Genomic DNA, 20151 nt, shown 5'->3' with positions numbered 1-20151 from the left:
GTACTCTTCTTGGGCTTTAGCTTTCCCAGCCCGTGTGCGACTGCTGTTTTTAGCTGCCTTCTTCCTTTTCCTCTCCTCTATCCTTTCCAAGGTCTCTGCTGTCATCCATTCCTTGTGACTATGCTTCTTGTTGAAGTCGCCCATAGTGACGATGATATTTCGTCTTGGACGAGCCTGTATGATGGACAGCAGTCTGTGGTAGAACTCCTCCTTGATATCCTCATCGCTCTCATTTGTCGGGGCGTAACACTGGATGATGTCCATATTTATCCTCCTCTTTTCTGTTCGGAAACATGCTGTGAGAATCCTTGGGCCATGTGCCTCCCATCCAATGAGGGCTCTCTGTGCAACCTTGGTCAGCATCAGGGCCACTCCTTGGCTATGGGGCGCGTTGTCTTCCTCGTGGCCCGAGAACAACAGCATCTCCCCTGTGGTTAACCTGTGTTGTCCTGAACCGTTCCACCTTGCCTCACTGATTCCCAAGAGTTCCAGATTGTACCTTCTCATCTCTGCTGCCACTTGTGCTGTTTTGCCAGTTTCGAACATGGTCCTGACATTCCATGTTCCGATATTAATGGTGTTCCTGGTAGAGATGATGGTTGTCGGCCCAGTAGCTTCCAGATGGGTCTGGCTTTCACTACTTGGTGTCATATATCCTCTAGCTGGAGGACCATCCTCTCCCAGGACTCTAGTTTCTTTTGATGCTCTTTTTCGTGTTTCTGTAACAGACCTGCCCGGCTTGGTTAAAACCTGCCGAGGGTATGAACCCCCTCCGGTATAGCCCTCAGAGTCACGGAGACACACAAGCTTTCCCACCACGACAAGGTAGCAACACAAAGGGAAAGTTTGGCTATTATGGACTAAATCAAATATCATAATATATTTGAACAATTACCTTGATGTCGATATTGTGACGATACTATTGTATTGTGATAATTGTGTAAAAGTCTTAACCACCAGGCTGGCGGATATATGCACTCCAGGAAGGACCCCTTTCTCATTGTTATTGTTTTCATAATTGCTTTTCTGCATACAATGCCACACCGATGCCACACCACATTCTTTTTTTTAACTGAATGTCTGGAAAATGGAGTTTACTAGTAGGCCTACATGGTACATGCATAAACTTTCCTTAATAATTATATCTGGTTTCAGTATTTATTTATGATGTATTTTCTCTGTTATTAAGGTTATTGTAGCGGTCAATTTGTATTGGGGGTGGGGGTCGCGAGACATGGCCAAAGCATTTCTGGGGGTCCCCAGCCAGAAAAAAATGTTGAGAACCCCTGTTTTAGAGTGGCTAAATCAGAGAAACACTGCCTTTCCCTCACAGTATAACCAAGTCCATATAGGATCCAGGCTATGTACAAGTGCAAAGTGGCCCTTTATAGAAGCTTTTGTCCCGTCTTGGTGGTCTAGCCATCAATCTGTTGCCCTGAGAGCTTTCTGTCTTGTAACATAATAGTACTGTATGTGATGTCATGCTGTTTGCTGTCTGTTTGGCCTGATGGTGTGTCCATAAAATGCAATACTATTACACTTGACATTATGATACTATTACACATACGTATGACATATGGATTGATTGATTGATTGATTGATTGACAGCATGCAGAATAGGTACATTTCAAGCACAACTCAATACAAAAACTGGTAACTGTGGACGACACCATAAAGCATTACACTTGTTTACAATAGGGTCCACCATGCATTTTCAATTCATCAGAACATTTAGAGAAGTACAAATATACACTTATATAATACAAAAAAACAGGAAATCATCATAAAAGGAGGTAAAAAGGGAAAAGATAATATACGGTGAGGGGAAAAGGGGGTGGGGGGACCAGTTTCGAATTGCAGCCGCCCATACTGTAGGTGCCCTTTGAGAATGGTTTTGAAGGAGTCAAGGGATTCACATATCTTAATGACTGTTGGTAGGGTGTTCCACATGTCCACATGTCCACGTGTCATAGGAGCGAAATTAGTTTAGTCCCTTGTTTGTGCCGAATCTGTGTTACACATGGTTTGTTGAACTCCCTCTGGTGTTGTGGGTGTGGACTTCGTTGACATTACACTATTACACATGATATGACTCTATTATGATGTGCATAACACATGCCATATACTGTAGCGATCAGCATTACAACACATGATATAACTGTAAATAACACATTTTCACATGACATAATGACATAGAGCCACAGTGGGAATTAACCTTCAGAGGGACAACATTGTCACAGCCACTAACTGAAAGAGATTACGTTAAAGATCTCTGCATATCTCTCTCGGCAGTGGCATGCACATATAGACACTAGGTGGTGCTACAGCACCTTTGCCCTCTGGACAACAATGTGCCCTTTTGAGAAGAAAAAAAATCGTCTATTAGCTTTGGTCTTCCTCATGGACAACCCCCCCCGTCTCTCGGCTCCGTTGACTTTGTAACTTATAGAAAAGATAATTCAATTTCATGTTCCATTGACTCAGCCAACGCCCGATTGGAAATAAGCTGTGGCATCTAACTGCCTCAGGAATGATTCCCCCCCTCTCTTTTCACTCCGTCAGTCACTCACATTTTGCTTTTTTCGCCCCCTTGTCTGTCTGTCTGTCTTTGTAGGTATTACAGTGGTAATAAAAGTAACACTCACTTTACAAATACTGTATACAATTGAGTTTTTCTCAGTAGTGGAGTATTTCCAATTTTCTGTAGCCTACTTTATACTTTCTCCACAACATCTTAGAGACCTTAAAGATGATATTGTACTTTTTACTCCACTTCAATTATTTTAAAACTTTATAGTTACAAATTACTTTGTAGATTTAGATTTTCTTTTTTACAAAACATACATTATACACTTCAGCCTACATGTCCTACAGGTATACAGTACATTCCTGATTCCAATATACATAGGCATGTATCAATGCAAAGGTCTACAACCGTATGGTCCTAGCGGATATGGCATGCCATCGACCCTCACCTGAGGGACAACCAAAAAGACTTTAGAGAGGGCAGAACTACGGCCCAGATCTTGGCCCGAGGGAGAATCATCAAGGAGGTTAAAAGGAACAACCTGACTTCCGTGTTGTGCTTTATCAACCTCAAAAAGGCATTTGACTCGATCCGTAGAGGCACGAGGATGAAATGAAAAAAATAAAAAGGTCTGCCCTACGGTGTTATAATGAAATTGAGTTGACGTGTTTTGTTTTTCATTTATAATTGTTTAGGGTAAATTTTGCATAATCGCTAAATCACACCCGGGACACAACATTTCGCAATACAAAATACTGTTATTCTAAACGTATTGGGGCCATGTCATTGTGATTAAAAAACAACACTTATAGGCTAGCCTGCATTCATTGGTAGGTTAAATAGTTTTTGCTCTGATATTAATTAATTTCACCAACCAAGTGAACCAACCAATCAACCAACCAATTCCCTTTGCCTGCTCCATAATCCAGATGGTCCGGGGTGGGTTTTTTTTAGTTTTTTTTTAGGCATATACATGTTCCAAGTAGTGAAATGTACATTGCTCATCATGAATGGTTATTATATGCATAGCTTCAAATGAATATTACAAATGTGAAGAATCACAAAGCAAAAATATGGCAGGTGCTGTCCAAAAGCTTCAGCGATGAATCCACGGTACTCTCCCATTGCAGATGTCACGAGATGTGAGAAGTTTGCAACAGCTACAATGATATAGCAAGGTTGAATTACTGTGGGTAAACAGTCCCGCTGGTTGTAGAGATTACAACCAGCGGGACCCGCCCTTCACAAATCGGTGGCCATGGTGATTGTCCCCCCTGGCAACTCGCTCATTCAGCAGCGCACAGGGGGAATTCATGGCAACACCACGGCTTGACACAGACCATAGACTGTAAAAAAATATGGACAAAGCGTTCTCCGGGTCTGATATGGACGTAAAATTAAGCCTGTCAGTCCTTGAATTGTATAAGTCGCCATCTTTCTAGATCCATTTGGGCCCAGCTGGCCATTGGCTGGCCCAGACAACGAGGCGGGACTTCCCCCATTCTTCTTCGTTGGTTTTTATTTTGACTCGAGCGGGGGGTGGATCCCGATCATAGACTGTAAAGGTAGCCACACCCCTCAGAACATAATCGACTTTATGGTAAAAAAAAATTATAAATGGGACCATAATTTTCCAAAAAGCCTCCGAAGCCTGGCTTCTGCTTCCACTCTCCGCGCCGCCTTCGCCTCCTCCCGGGAGGGGGTGGTGTACCATAGGCAGCCGGGGCTCCTCCACCTCCTCCCGGGAGGGGGTGGTGTACCATAGGCAGCCGGGGCTCCTCCGCCTCCTCCCGGGAGGGGGTGGTGTACCATAGGGAGCCGGGGCTCCTCCGCCTCCTCCGGGGAGGGGGTGGTGTACCATAGAGCGCCGGGGCTCCTCCGCCTCCTCCGGGGAGGGGGTGGTGTACCATAGGGAGCCGGGGCTCCTCCGCCTCCTCCGGGGAGGGGGTGGTGTACCATAGAGCGCCGGGGCTCCTCCGCCTCCTCCGGGGAGGGGGTGGTGTACCATAGGGAGCCGGGGCTCCTCCGCCTCCTCCGGGGAGGGGGTGGTGTACCATAGAGCGCCGGGGCTCCTCCGCCTCCTCCGGGGAGGGGGTGGTGTACCATAGGGAGCCGGGGCTCCTCCGCCTCCTCCGGGGAGGGGGTGGTGTACCATAGAGCGCCGGGGCTCCTCCGCCTCCTCCGGGGAGGGGGTGGTGTACCATAGGGAGCCGGGGCTCCTCCGCCTCCTCCGGGGAGGGGGTGGTGTACCATAGAGCGCTGGGGCTCCTCCGCCTCCTCCTGGGAGGGGGTGGTGTACCATAGGGAGCCGGGGCTCCTTGCGATGTCCGCTGGTGTGTTGTGTAAGTGGTGAAACTCGGCTGTAACATTCCGCTTGTGGCAAACTCCTATCCTAAGGAGATCCTGCCATGTGTTGTATGCTTCTTTACAAAGAGTACACAGGAAGAAAAAGCACCGACCGGGAGAGCACTGAGCCACAGCAACTGTGTGCGCCGCCATCCTGCTCACGTATCTCTCTCTCTCTCTCCCCCTCTCTCTCTCTCTCTCTCCTCAATAGTGTTACATATTCTCTTTCTCACTTGTCCTCCTCCCTGCATGCATCTACTGCTTTGTCCATCCGTTGCGTTGACAGGGCAACCGCCTCCACTTCAGCAGGAAGAGACCCAGCACGTCAGCACTTCACAAACAGCCTGTATACATTATACCGACAACCTGCAGTCATTCTCCACCTTTTATTTCTCAAGTTTGATATGATTTAAGTCAGACTCCCATTTGGCGAATGTGTTTTTTTCTGTGACCCAATCTGTACACTGTAAAATACTCAGTGTCTATGTGAGTATAGTCACACTCTGTTTTTCATGATTGTCGACGATTAAAAAAACTAAAATGATACTAAAAAAAAAACCTTCCTCAGCAAAACAGCAGTTTTGCAAATCCAGGTGCATGAATGTTTACTGCTAGATTGACAACTTTACAGACTTACTTCATTGTTATTTTATCACTACAAATACTAATAGAAAGTAGTCTAATGTAATAATAATAATAATAATAATAATAATGAATTGTATTTTTATAGCACAGTTTCCAAGTGCTCAAAGCGCTTTACAATGGTTCATTCATTCATACATCGGGAGGTGAAGCTGCGAACAGTCGACCCCAGCGTCCTCACTTCCCAAGCTCTCATTGGAGGCAATGTAGGGTTCAGTGTCTTGCCCAAGGACACTTGGACATGTGGAGGAGCCGGGATTAGAATTGGCTCTACCTCCTGAGATGTAGGCTACATGGGCGGCCATGTAGCCTACTGGAAGTTTACTCTTAAAGTGTCTGTATTCTATCGTGCTTCTCCTTAATGTTAATGTAGAATATGTATAGGCTTCATATTCTGGATCGGAACATTTTTAGTTTAACAACTACAATATGCTTTCAAAGTAGCTTCCTAAACACTGCATGTCAGTGTCATGGTCAGTATTATGAATCATAAAGGTATCTATCTATATGTCTGTCCACTCTATGCCAACACATCAGTAAAATGATCAATTATCATAATTCATTTTAATGTAATGCTATCAATAATTGTGTGAGAGGAGGGATTTTTTCTGACATGTTGCCCACAAGGGACATGCTGGCAATTAAATGATTAAAGTCTCTTGTGGATTATTTTCTCTGGAAGTAGAAATGCCAGATTAGTTCAATCGCGTAATAAAATCTTCAAGTGTGGTAGGAGTTATCCCAAGAGAGATGGCTGACTGCAATGCAGCATCACCCCACTGAACAAACATACTGCAGCTGAAGGTGGCAACACATGTAAGCTTAGAGCAGATTTTACCCTGACCCTGGAGTGTTTACCCTCTAGTTCAGGGGTCTTCATGGTGTCCATGACCCCTAGGGGGTCCTCAGAGACACTGTAGGGGGGCCGCCATCTATTTTTTACATTAACCACTTGAATCCTTGCACCCCCTTTCTGAGGTGAACATCTGCCGAAAATAGCTGATCTTAAATCTAATATCAAACAAATACAGATACAAACAAACAAACATAAAAACAGACCGTACTATAGTAGCGAAGGAATTAAATCTGATATCCTGTGGGTGTTTTTTCACACACACACACACACACACACACACACACACACACACACACACACACACACACACACACACACACACACACACACACACACACACACAAACACAAACCTAAGTGCTCGTTGCCAGGCTGCGATGCATGCTCCACAGTCGGATAGGTGTTAAACCAGCCGTGAAATTTTCCTGGAGCGGTGCGGTCTATTTGCTGGAAGGCTGAATGGGGGTTAATGGGGCCTGGATGCAGGTAGAGTAGCCAACAGCTCCCATGGGAGATGGTGGCCGCTTGCCAGGTTATAGAATGATTAGAATCCTTAACACACCCTATTCCTGCTCTGGTTCCCCATACAACCCCCCCACGCACGCAAGCACGCACGCACAGTATGTACTGCAGAATAAAACAAAAGCCACTGATGTTATGATATGGTGTCATTTTTAAAAATGTTATAATGTAATAGGCAATAAAGGATAATTAAAAAAAAAACTTCCTCAGATCGTAGGAATAGATAGTAGCATGCCAAAGTTTGTGCTATAGAGAATGCATTGGGCATTTAAGTTAAATAACTCAGAAACTACAAAACATTTAAAAGTAAAAAGTTCCAGCATGTGTCTCCACAGTAAGCTGAATTATTAAAAGTGAGTTTCTAGGTGAAAGTGGTTTTCTGACGTGCCAAAACTTGCCATTAACCCCCAGTCGGAATTTCTCAAATGTGAAAGCGCTATATTCCTAAAACTATGAAACATTTCAAAGATTCATTCTCAGGCAAACATGTCCACCTTAAGATGAACCTAAATAGGGTTGAATGGGGTTTCTAGGTGTAAGTATGTAGGACTAGTAGCATGCCAAAGTTTATGCTATTGCCAGTGAGAATGCATTGGGTGTTTAAGTTAAATAACTCAGAAACTACTTTTAATAATAAGACCTTCTGAAATAAAATCTAATTGAATTAGACTGACTTCAGGGAAAATGATAACCTGACTTCGCCAGATTGTGGCAGTATTGAGTTCACCAGTTCCCTCCTCGTGCCTGCATCTGGGATCTCTCAAGCAGAAACGATGAACCCGGAAGCAGCGGGACAAACATTTGATATCTCCATAATAATTTCGAGTTGTAGTCTTGTTAGTTTGTGTTTACATTTACGGTGTGGCAGCGCTTCAATATGTCATAGGTCTCGCGTTGATCCCGCCTCTAGTGGCCTCATACAGGCGCATATCGCTCCGGCCAGAATTGGACCAGAGTACATCATCTCTGCCTGAGAGTTCCCAGACTCTCCCTGCTGGCAGAATGCAAATGTTGTCCAGCAGGGGGAGTGGTTTCACCAGGCTAGGAAAATGAGCATACACAAAGAAAATCCCCTGCTCTCAGTGCTCACTAGTTTGAAAACGCCACCCTGTGGCTTAATGGCCACACTGCACATCTAGGGGTTTGGCTAAGAATCTGGGGGTTGGACAAGGCTAAGAAGAGTTACCCAGGAGTACCTAGAGAAACCTAGAGGCCCCAATCTGACCAGCAGGAAAAACCTGACTGTACCCATCTGTACATTGGATCCATGTCCTGCAAAGCAACATTTGGACATATAGGAGGTTTCCTTCCACCCACAGCAACGATATCAGTACATCGGAGGTAGTTCATTTTCCCGTCTACAAGAAATGCCTTGTGTTTGCCTGGAGTATTATTTTCCTGTTAGGGTCACCAGCCAAAGGTGAAGCACGGGAAGATTACTTGGTCTTGAAATTACTCTCAAGGAAATGATTCCAAAGCTTTTAAAGTAAGTCATTGCAGTCCAAGGACTTGCCTAGAGGTATGGAACCAACCAAGCTGGCTGAATATACTGAATGAAATATATAGGCTACTATATCTAAACAGCCAAGCTGATATAACACCACTATAGGGACAGAGATGGGGAAATACTAGCCTACAAATAGGTCAAAACAATTATCACAATAAATACAAAATGTGTTTGAGATACAAGGGGATATAGAACAGGATTTCATTAAAAATTCTCCTCCCCACAGCTCTCAATTGTCAGACTGACAGAATTGCTGTATGTTAAAGAGCTCACTGTGCCTTATAAACATGCTTAGAGTATGCAAAAAGCTTGGTTCCAAAAAATATCTAAGATTAGAATAGGTAAGTTTGTACGTCAATCATCAACTGTGGAACCTTCTCCCAGTTTTGTCTGTGATACAAATAAACACTCAATATAATTTAAAACTAAATCAAAAATGTTTTCTTTAGAATAAAGGGTCTAGACTCTAGACTATAGGTAGGGCTGCAATAGGCTCATATTGCTGTGGGACTCTAGTCGAGAGGGCTACTATATTTCCACACTCAGAGGGCCACATTACATATTCTGTCGGAAACATCTTATCTCTGTATTTTAACTAATTAATGCACTACTTCACACAAAAGTAACAAAAATATCCGATCTACAAGCTCAAAAGACATTGCGGTGTGGTGCGTTTTGAGCTTGTATATTGGCTATTATCATTATTTTTAAGTGGTGCAACCACTTCTACAACCAGCTCGCAATGTCCATGTACCTGTTTGTGTCGTAGGTACGTCAATGAGCATGAGTGGTGTGCGCATGCGTGCACCACTGGTGTGCGCACGCACCCGCACCCGTGTGTGTAGTACCGTGCATGTGCGCGTGCACCACTGGTGTGCGCACGCACCCGCACCCGTATGTGGATGTTGTTGCTACATAAATAGCGTCAATGCTAGCGAGCTAAAATATAGCCATCCTTGCTCTAGAAAGCACCAATGTTTCCATCTAGACCACCGGATTATCAGCAAAAACCTCCGAAAATCGCGCTAATGGACCAAACCATGAAGAGCTCCGTAGATTAGGAGTTATTCAGCTTTTAGAGAGGGGAGTGTGTTCACACAGGTGTGATTTTTATTTTTATTTCTGGGTTATTTTTTGCTATTTTTTAATTGGAATCCTGAAATGTTGAATATTTTTTATTTAATTTATAACATAGAGCTAATATAACATTATGCACATAACTTTGACATACAAATCACTGGACAATAACATTTTATTACTATAGTGATTAAGCTACTATAAGACTGAAGGAATTAAAGCGGGTCATGCATGTTTGGAATTGTAACAGCTGAAATCAATACTATATCAGTATTCCGATATTAACGTGCAGGCCGCATTAAGTGAAAGTGGCGCCCAGGCCGCCAGTTGCCCATCTATAATTAACACCATGTACTCATGCTCCAGTAAGCCCAACATCCAGGGACCTGCTCCCTGGAGAATGTCTCCCCCATTACGCAGGTTTCCATGGACTGTAATTACGGATTGTGACTGTGGACTGCTATACCATTATGTATAATTTTAACATATTATACAATTTTAAACAATCAAACATTGTTATACTCATATAATACTACTATAATACTCATATATCATTACGTATTACGTATCTTACAGTATTAAATGTAGGCTACTATTATCTCTCTCTCTCTCTCTCTCTCTCTCTCTCTCTCTCTCTCTCTCTCTCTCTCTCTCTCTCTCTCTCTCTCTCTCTCTCTCTCTCTCTCTCTCTCTCTCTCTCTCTCTCTCTCTCTCTCTCTCTCTCTCTCTCTCTCTCTCTCTCTCTCTCTCTCTCTCGATTATAAAGCACAGCATGCTTCCAACTCAAGGGCCTGTCCCCCAAGGAGTGCCATTATCCAGATTTTCTTAGACCATGCTGACAGATTTTCCGTCAAATAGAAAATCAGTCTTGAGAGATTATCTTGTGGTGGTTGTCTGATAGTGTGTTAGTATAATGGCAAGGTTGGTTTGATCCTTGTTGGCACACAGCTTGAGTCATCCCCCGGCCCAGCGATAACCACTGTGAACTTGAGGTGTGCGTGTGTGTGCATGCGTGAGTGCTCGCGCATGATTGTGCATACACCTACATGTACTGTATATACGTAGTTGCTGTAGGGGAAAAAAACGCCTATCTCCTTTTTATTTCTTTTGTAAATGAACGCCTTACCCATGTACCCTATTACCATCAACAGCAGATCTACAAGCTCGAAACAGTGCGAAGCAACACATTTCAAACTTGTGGATCTGCTACTTTTGCTACTTTTGAATTTGAATCCTGAAAAGTAATAGTTTTGGAGATATGAGGTTTCCACCTAACAGAGGACAATGCATTTTAGATGTTTATGGAGTAGACTACAACTTTACATTTTACTCCATAGCATGCATGGTGGCAGGCAGCATATGTAGTGACAGGAATTAATTATTGAGGACACACATGCAGCAACATTTATAGGTCACATAAATTAACCACCACCACTATAGCCTAGTAGCCAAAATGTGAACCCGGACATGTTGAGTACACCAACGTTTTATGTTAGAAATGTTTAGTATGGGTCCCCAGCATGTAGAAACTGCCAGATGCTAACTTGCATATGTTGAGCAATCTTCATAATTGGCATAATATGTGACCATACCATTAAACATATACTACTATGTTACCAGTAAGGCGCCTGATAGAAGCAGGGCGAGGTCGCGTGCACGAGGCAGACTGCTGGGCGACATATGAATGTCAGAACAGGTTCTGAAATATATCCATATATGGCGATCTAAGGGTTTGAGGTCAGATGTAGAGTTGCTGGCCAATAGTGATACCATGAGGGATCTCCATATATGGGCTTAACTGAGACAGCAGGTCACATTTACTATGACATCAAGGTCTCCACGTGATGTTGTCACATGATGTTACGAGACCTGGGCACCATCCGGCACACTAACTGACGGGAAATGCTCGACTCCATAGTTAACAATACAAGTACTTCTTCCATCACTGATGGGTGCACAACAGGCCTCCCCACCGGCTCACACCATCTTTCTAACCACCCCCTCCCCTTCTGCCCTCCATGCTATCTTCTCACATCTCATCTTTCTCCTTCCCACACACAGCCCTCGACCTGCTTCTTTTCATATCTTTGCTGTCGAGCAGAGACCCTGCATCTCCATATTTCAACTGAAAATATTTTTGTGCTGGCGACCACCAAACGAGATTTGTATTGTTTATTCCCAAACTTTCTATTTTGTTTTTCAAAGATTCTTTGCAATTGCAAATAGAAAATCTACAATCTCACAGAGCTGCATATTTTGTTAGTCAAATATTACAGTGAGATTTAAAGGCTATCTCTGCAAGGCCAGAGATTGGCCTCTGTCTGTTTTTCACTGCTTCACTCACACACACACACACACACACACACACACACACACACACACACACACACACACACACACACACACACACACACACACACACACACACACACACACACACACACAGTGAGAGCTGAAGAACACAGACTGATGATGCCATGCAGGCTCACATGATCAAGGTCATCATCAAGGTCATGCAGGATGGGATTGAAGGAAAGGAGGTGTGTGGGCATGTTGAATACTACTTCTGTTCTCACAGTAGCTTGTAAAAGTATAGTAAGTGTGTGCGTGTGTGTGCGTGTGTGTGTCCATATGTCAAGCTAGTGGAGCTTAGTATAAACTAAAGCAGTGGTTCTGAATTTGTGATGCCAGTTAATGCGACCTTAAAGTACCGGTATACTACAGTATAGTTCTCCTTTTTAGTCAGCCTGTATAATGGTCGGCGTACGGGAGCGCGGTTGCGCAACCCGGTCTAGGTTCGCTAAAGAAGGAAAGAAAAAAAGAATATATATAGAAATCAGCAATCCGGTTAAATATCAATAATACAGTTTATCAGACGGAACGTTACGTCACAAGCAGTTAAACCGTTAATCCCGGTTGAGTTTCTATGGTCCATATTTTGTATCCGTTTTTTTTTCTTCGTGTGTTTGCTGTTGTTCTCTGTGTTTAGCTACAGTGTATTTAGTTTCAATGTCCCCTCAATGTCCCACACACACTTATATTCACAGGCAATGTCCCCAATGGTAACAACAGATGGTCACTAAACAAATCCTTATATGGACATGGGTTTTGTTAGGTGCAGTCTAGTTTAAGCTATTTGTAAATAGATTTGGTGAGTCGGGTTGATGAGTCGCCAGTCTGTAATGAGTTTGTCAGAGAAGAACAGGTGGTACTCAGAGGGTTACAATTTCCCATCTCCTAGTAGGCTACATTAAATTAATCAATACCATAATGTTATGAATAAGTGCCACCACAGTATAAGGTATTAGTGGGAGCTATAATCCATGCAAATATCTAATTAACCTTATGCAGACCACGTCCATCTTGCCATTAAGTTAATGACAGGGTGGTAACTATTTTGCCATTGACAGCGATACATCCAAACATAAAAGTCCATCTGATTATTAAAGGGCGTCAAGCTCACCAACATTACAGCTGTACGAAAAACCTGAATTATCTGCAAAGTGTTTGTTTCGTAAAAATCCACTTCAGAGTCCAGACACCTTATGAGCTACTTTCTGTCAAGAAATTCAGTGTCAGAGTTTGGAAGCGCTTGCTTTCAGTAAAGCAACATCCTGCTGCCTCCTGCATTATGTGCAAATTCAAAACAGGTGGTGCTGTTGAGTAGTATCCAACGAGCACTCCCAAACGCCAACAGAAAAATAATCGCCTGCAAGGAATTTCTTGACAAAAAGTATCTCAACATGTCTACGGTGGATTTTTATGAAACAAAAACTGCAGATAGAAAGAAGATAATTCAAGCTTTTCGTACAGCTACAATGTTGATGAGTTTGACGTTGTTGAATGCAATCAGATAGGACTTTTCTGTTTGGATGTATGGGCAAATTGCGACTAGTTGCCACCAGTGCCGGTTCTAGGCCTTTTGAGGCCCTAGGCAACATATTATACAGAGCCCAAAATGTTTATAAACAAATCACAAATGTTTATAAACAAATCACAAAACAAATCCCAAATCCCTTGGTCCTACCCCCCCCGACCATGAGACTTACTACAGGTAAACTGGTAGTGGTCCTACCCCCCCCATGAGACTTACAAATCCCAAATGTTTATAAACAAATCCCAAATGTTTATAAACAAATCCCAAAATGTTTATAAACAAATCACAAATGTTTATAAACAAATCACAAATGTTTATAAACAAATACCAAAATGTTTATAAACAAATCCCAAATCCCTTGGTCCTACCCCCCCGACCATGAGACTTACTACAGGTCAACTGGTAGTGGTCCTACCCCCCCCCATGAGACTTACAAATCCCAAATGTTTATAAACAAATCCCAAATGTTTGTAAACAAATCCCAAATGTTTATAAACAAATCCCAAAATGTTTATAAATAAATCACAAATGTTTATAAACAAATCACAAATGTTTATAAACAAATACCAAAATGTTTATAAACAAATCCCAAATCCCTTGGTCCTACCCCCCCGACCAACTTGCCACCCTGCCGTTAACTTAATGGCAAGATGGCCGCGGTCTGCATACAGTCAATTCCTTTTTATCTTTCCATGTACTCTTCTCATATCCTGTGTGCGTGTGCGTGTGCGCGCGCGGGAGAGTGTGTGCAACAGTGACACTTGGTGGTGAACATATGCTATTTCTGTGCTCAGACACAGCCAGCTAGGGACACACATTGCTGTCTATATAGGAGTGACTAGCACCACTGAAAAACAGGTTGGATGTGCACACAGCTTCTTCACTGTGCAGAGTGCTAGTGGTGGAACCATAAATTGTTAACAGAGAATTGTTCCAGAGGAGGCTGATTTGACAAATCGGCAGTGAGGCAATGCAGATGCACAATATTGCATTTAGCGGTGATGGGGATTGGTCGGTTTTGTTGAAACAAAAAATATTATTCTGCCCTCTCGGCGGAGTGATACAGCAGCAGCACACGCACTTTGTGATTAAGTATATCCCAGGGCTGCTGAGTTTGCCAGCCTTATGTTATGGCTCTCCTTGGCTCGGAAGAAAGCTGCAGGAATTAAAAAGTACATTGTGTAGCACTGAATCACATCAATCTGTTATCAGCTGAATTTGCTGTTGTGTGTGTATTACAAGTAAAAAATATAGCTGCAAGCAGCGATAAGGTGGGACCAATAAAGAAGACAATACGCAATAAGAACAATATGCCCAAATAAGACTGACGAGCTGAGTTGTCAGTACCCGGATTTGAACACACAACCTTGTGGTCCAAAGGCGAGAGCTCAACCAACTGAGCTATCTGGACACAGTTACTTGTTCAAATTCAACAGGAGCTTGAACAAAATAAAGAAACTGATATTAAGACTTCACCTCGTCAGCCTGCCTATCAGCAATGGTTGGTAGATTTTAGCCTAGGTAGTGCGGCAAAAAAAAGGAAGGATGGATGGATGGGGAAGGATCAACATATGGAATGTCAGAACAGGTCAGCTCCATATATGGAGATCTAAGGGTTTGAGGTCAGATGTAGAGTTGCTGGTCAATATTGATGACATCAGGGATCTCCATATATGGGCTTAATATAGATGACATCAGGGATCTCCATCCCTGATGATGTCACGTGATGCCACGTGTTCCATCCCTGATGATGTCACGTGATGTCACATGCTCTTTCAACCCGACCTGGTAACACCAACTGATGGGCGCATGAGGCGCATGTATGCACTCATGCAAAACACTGTTTTAAATGGCTTAAACATCTACCTTGCAACATTGTTTTTAATTGCACGATTTTAATTGCTTGTACGCTTGGAAATGTCATATGACGTGCCTTTACAAAATATATATTTTTGTTTGTTTGTTTGTCATGTTTATTTCGAATATGCCAATAAAATAAATTAAACAGAAACAGTTCTTTGCAATTCCTAATTACAAGGAAAAACAATTAAAATAAATAGCTTAAAATATAAGAAAAAGACAAAAAAAATTGTGAAATGAGATGCTAGTGCCATTTATTACACTCTGTAATCTATTGATAAAAACACTGTTAAACCATGACCTTTTTAGCACCTTTAACCGTAACAACCTAACAATGTTCAGTTCAGCCGAACATTGTTCAAGTGAATGAAAACTTCCAATTAATAACGAAATGTTTAATTACCTCCCCAGATTACAGTAAGACACACAGTGTATTGATTTACCTATCTGACGCATGCACGCACACACACAGTGTACAAGGCAAGCCCTTATTCAATGAGCTGGCTCCCCAGCCATAGACATCAATAATTCTGGACATGCATTTTAATTATTAATGCATTGAGTTATGGACTGTGTGTGTGTGTGTGTGTGTGAGTGTGTGTGTGGTGTGTGCTGTGTGTGTGTGTCTGTCTGCGCGAGCGCATGTGCATGTGCGTGTGTGTGTGTGTGTGTGTGTGTATGTGTGTGTGTGTGTGTCCATGCACGTATGTGTACATGCGTTGTGAGTGATAGCCTCACTACAAGGTGGACGGAGAACAAATCAACTCTAGTGGTTAGGTGCGTGTGTACATGCAATGTGTACGTGCGTGTGTACGTGCATGACGTGTGTGCGTGAGTGCTGTATCTTTAATAAATAAAATGATCGTTTTCAGAAATTTGTTTCAAAATATTCATGATGCAATATATTTTTGCAATGGCCACATGAAGTCTGAGATTCACACTACAGCCACAACATTAAGATGTCGATCCAGAGATCCATCCACATGATTTGCTTTTTTTAAAGAGACGTACGTAGCGTGGGAAATGAAAAATACGGGCATTTTACATAGTTTCACTCTGAAAGCTGTGTTTTTTAATCACTCTGAAAGCTGTGTTTTTAATCAATCAGAACATCACATCCCTCCAGGGTATGGGACGCAGCTCCGTTACATGTGCGACTCGTGCACGCACGAGCCGTTTGTTTAAAAAGTCACAGAGAAACAGGCAGCAAAGCTGGCTTATTTCTAACCTATAATGTTTTCAGATACAGATTTTAGCGTGTTGATTACGTTTAGTAGGCCTGCCCTACACGGTAATATTTACACTGAGTAATACACTGTCTGGATGTTGATTAGGTTTAGTAGGCCTGCCCTACACGGTAATATTACACTGAGTAATACACTGTCTGGATGTTGATTACGTTTAGTAGGCCTGCCCTACACGGTAATATTACACTGAGTAATACACTGTCTGGATGTTGATTAGGTTTAGTAGGCCTGCCCTACACGGTAATATTACACTGAGTAATACACTGTCTGGATGTTGATTACGTTTAGTAGGCCTGCCCTACACGGTAATATTACACTGAGTAATACACTGTCTGGATGTTGATTAGGTTTAGTAGGCCTGCCCTACACGGTAATATTACAACTGAGTAATACACTGTCTGGATGATTACGTTTAGTAGGCCTGCCCTACACGGTAATATTACACTGAGTAATACACTGTCTGGATGTTGATTACGTTTAGTAGGCCTGCCCTACACGGTAATATTACACTGAGTAATACACTGTCTGGATGTTGATTAGGTTTAGTAGGCCTGCCCTACACGGTAATATTACACTGAGTAATACACTGTCTGGATGTTGATTACGTTTAGTAGGCCTGCCCTACACGGTAATATTACACTGAGTAATACACTGTCTGGATGTTGATTAGGTTTAGTAGGCCTGCCCTACACGGTAATATTACACTGAGTAATACACTGTCTGGATGATTACGTTTAGTAGGCCTGCCCTACACGGTAATATTACACTGAGTAATACACTGTCTGGATGTTGATTACGTTTAGTAGGCCTGCCCTACACGGTAATATTACACTGAGTAATACACTGTCTGGATGATTACGTTTAGTAGGCCTGCCCTACACGGTAATATTACACTGAGTAATACACTGTCTGGATGATTACGTTTAGTAGGCCTGCCCTACACGGTAATATTACACTGAGTAATACACTGTCTGGATGTTGATTACGTTTAGTAGGCCTGCCCTACACGGTAATATTACACTGAGTAATACACTGTCTGGATGTCATCTTGAATGAAATAAAAAACGGCGTAGTTCTGTATATCAGCCGTGTTGGGACGGACGTGCCGCAATGGGAATCAAACAGGTGCATGAAATCAAGATAAATTTGTATTCATGCAGGACTCAAAACGTCATCATGTTTTAACTAAAACATTTTCCTCCAAAGGAAACAACTGGATATCACTGACAGTTAATGAACACATATCACAATGCTTCCATTATGATATCAAGGACGGGATCAGCATGAAGCAGATCAGAAGATACAGTGCAATATAACAAGATTTCATGTTTGACAAATGGTGACCTTCCCTTGCATGTTTTGGTTATGCAGCAGACCTATACACAATAATGGCTTATTTATTTGGATAGCAGAACAAGCACATGTTTCATTTATACTTTGTTGCATGTCATGTCAGGTGTCAAAACATATAGCTCACAATGTGCCATGATGTGATGCGTTGTGGATTTACAGTATGTGTAGATGTGTATAATTTGGCTTATTAATTTGACCTAATGGAAATGCCCATTTGTGTGCCCGTCAATGCTGTTGCTCACATTGCCATCGGAACACTTAACACACCAGCTGAATGGCTGTTGTGCAGCAGTGGCAAAAGTATTTTAACAAATATTGTACACTTATATTATAATTATAACACCTGATGATGAACACCTGAATCGCAGCACTCCATCTTTAAGTGAAAGTATCAATAGTGCGATGTAAAATACTCTAGTACCCAACACACCGGCATCACACACTAACACAGGTGGATGTACTGAAGAGAGACGCAGGAGCGTAAAGTACTACCGATAAACTGGCCAGATGTATGGAGAACCGGGATGACTGATAGTGATGATGGAGGGCTCGTCTGAGGATGACCTAGACTAGAGAGGATAACTTTACATAGCTGTTGTTAACGTCCGGTACACGGCCGGTCTTCAAAATAAGAGCTCGCTCTGAAAAGACCTTGGCAAGAGGAGAACAGGGGGCAAAATTTATCTTGCAGTCAATGAGTTATAAGTTCTACAAGTGCTTCATTCTGAGACACACAGTGGCCCTTTTTGAAACCAGTCCCTTGACTTGAAGTGCTCTCGGGAGGTTCCCTCTTCAGGAAGTGCCCCTCCAGCTGAATCAAGTTCCCTTGATTAGGGTGTTGGGTATAACAAACTGTTACTGTTATACTGTTATACACTCGCCCTCCTTGTGCAGAAACAGGAAACAGACACCATCCGTTGCCATGGTTACCATCATGCCATTGTGTTACCTGTTATTTTGTTTGTACAGGGCTGCACAAGGCAATCGAGTCTAGATCGGCACAGACTAGCTCTTGAGGGCTTTATAAGCCACTTCCACTCAAGGCTGCCTGGTTTCGGACGACACTTAATATGGCGCAGCCTCGCGTGAACACGCATATCGAGCGCAAGTGTGTAGGGCGAGTGGCGAGGAGCTGGTTTCAGAAAGGAGGACAGTGTCTCCACAGTGCACGCCACAATAGTGACGGCTGAACCAGCCTGCCTTGACCAGAGCCACAACATTGACATTAACTTCATCCTGTGGGATTCATCCAACATCCAGCCTATGTATGTATCATATTCAATGTTGCTTGCCGGCACAAAATCCATAACATTGAGATGGGTGCATGACTGATTAGTTGTGATTCCATTGGCCCACCCACCACACGACATACCCCACCCAAAAGAACAAGATCACTACAGCCCCACGCACGTAAGTCTACTACTATACCAGTGGTTGGTGTCCTTGACCTGAAAGTATTTAGAGAACCACTGGGGGTACAGGCTTTAGTTTAGACATACTATTGTTCCGACTGTCATTAGACCGACAACCTACCTCAAACCCTAAACTAACCCTAACCGCAAGCACGGGAGCAGCGCATGTTCATGTTTTCAAACACTTTGGGACGGATATTAAAATATGCAACCCCTTATATAATTTGACAATGCTTGACCAGTTTTTATAGTATACAGTAGTTTGTTGGTTACTTTTGATGCAGTAATGGTCGCAGTTATGGTTATTTATTTTCTGAGGTATTAAAACGTTTGAAATCTAGACTAGAGGGCAGCACGGGTCCATCCGGAACCGAACACGCGAGAGCCGAACCGAGAACTGAGCCGGTTCGGGCCCAAAATATTGACAATAGTTGTTCTGTTGTCTCGGGGGGTTCTCCTACATGCAGCGAATTACCTCACTCTTATCACTTAAATAACCATGGTTAGGGCTCGAAATAGCGACCATTTTGGTCGCAAATGCGCCTGAATTTTAACCTTTGCGACCTAAAAATATATTTGGGAGCACCAGTGCTACTACAAATAATTACTGTGGTGCGCCTGGCTACAACGATCAATTCTCGAAAAACGGGCGCTCTGAGCCGCAGCCGCTCTATCCAACTCCACTGCAGACTCCTGTCTGCTAGCTGCACTAGCACTTGATGCTAACAAACCAACGTGTGTAGTTAACTACTCTTTGACACAACGGTACGGGACAACGTTGAGCGCTGCATCGCTCACATTCCAGAGCGCCTCGGCTCGCAACTTCACTATGTGTCAGAAAGTACATTATTTCAAGGCAGCGATTCAGAAAAGACCGGAGCGGTACGCTACGGACTCTGTGATTGTGAATGTAAAAGAGGAGGAGG

Source organism: Protomyctophum bolini, assembly GCF_963924005.1.
Source record: "Protomyctophum bolini genome assembly, chromosome: 4".
NCBI classification, from domain to species: Eukaryota; Metazoa; Chordata; class Actinopteri; order Myctophiformes; family Myctophidae; genus Protomyctophum; species Protomyctophum bolini.
Note: the sequence above shows the minus strand (reverse complement) of the source record.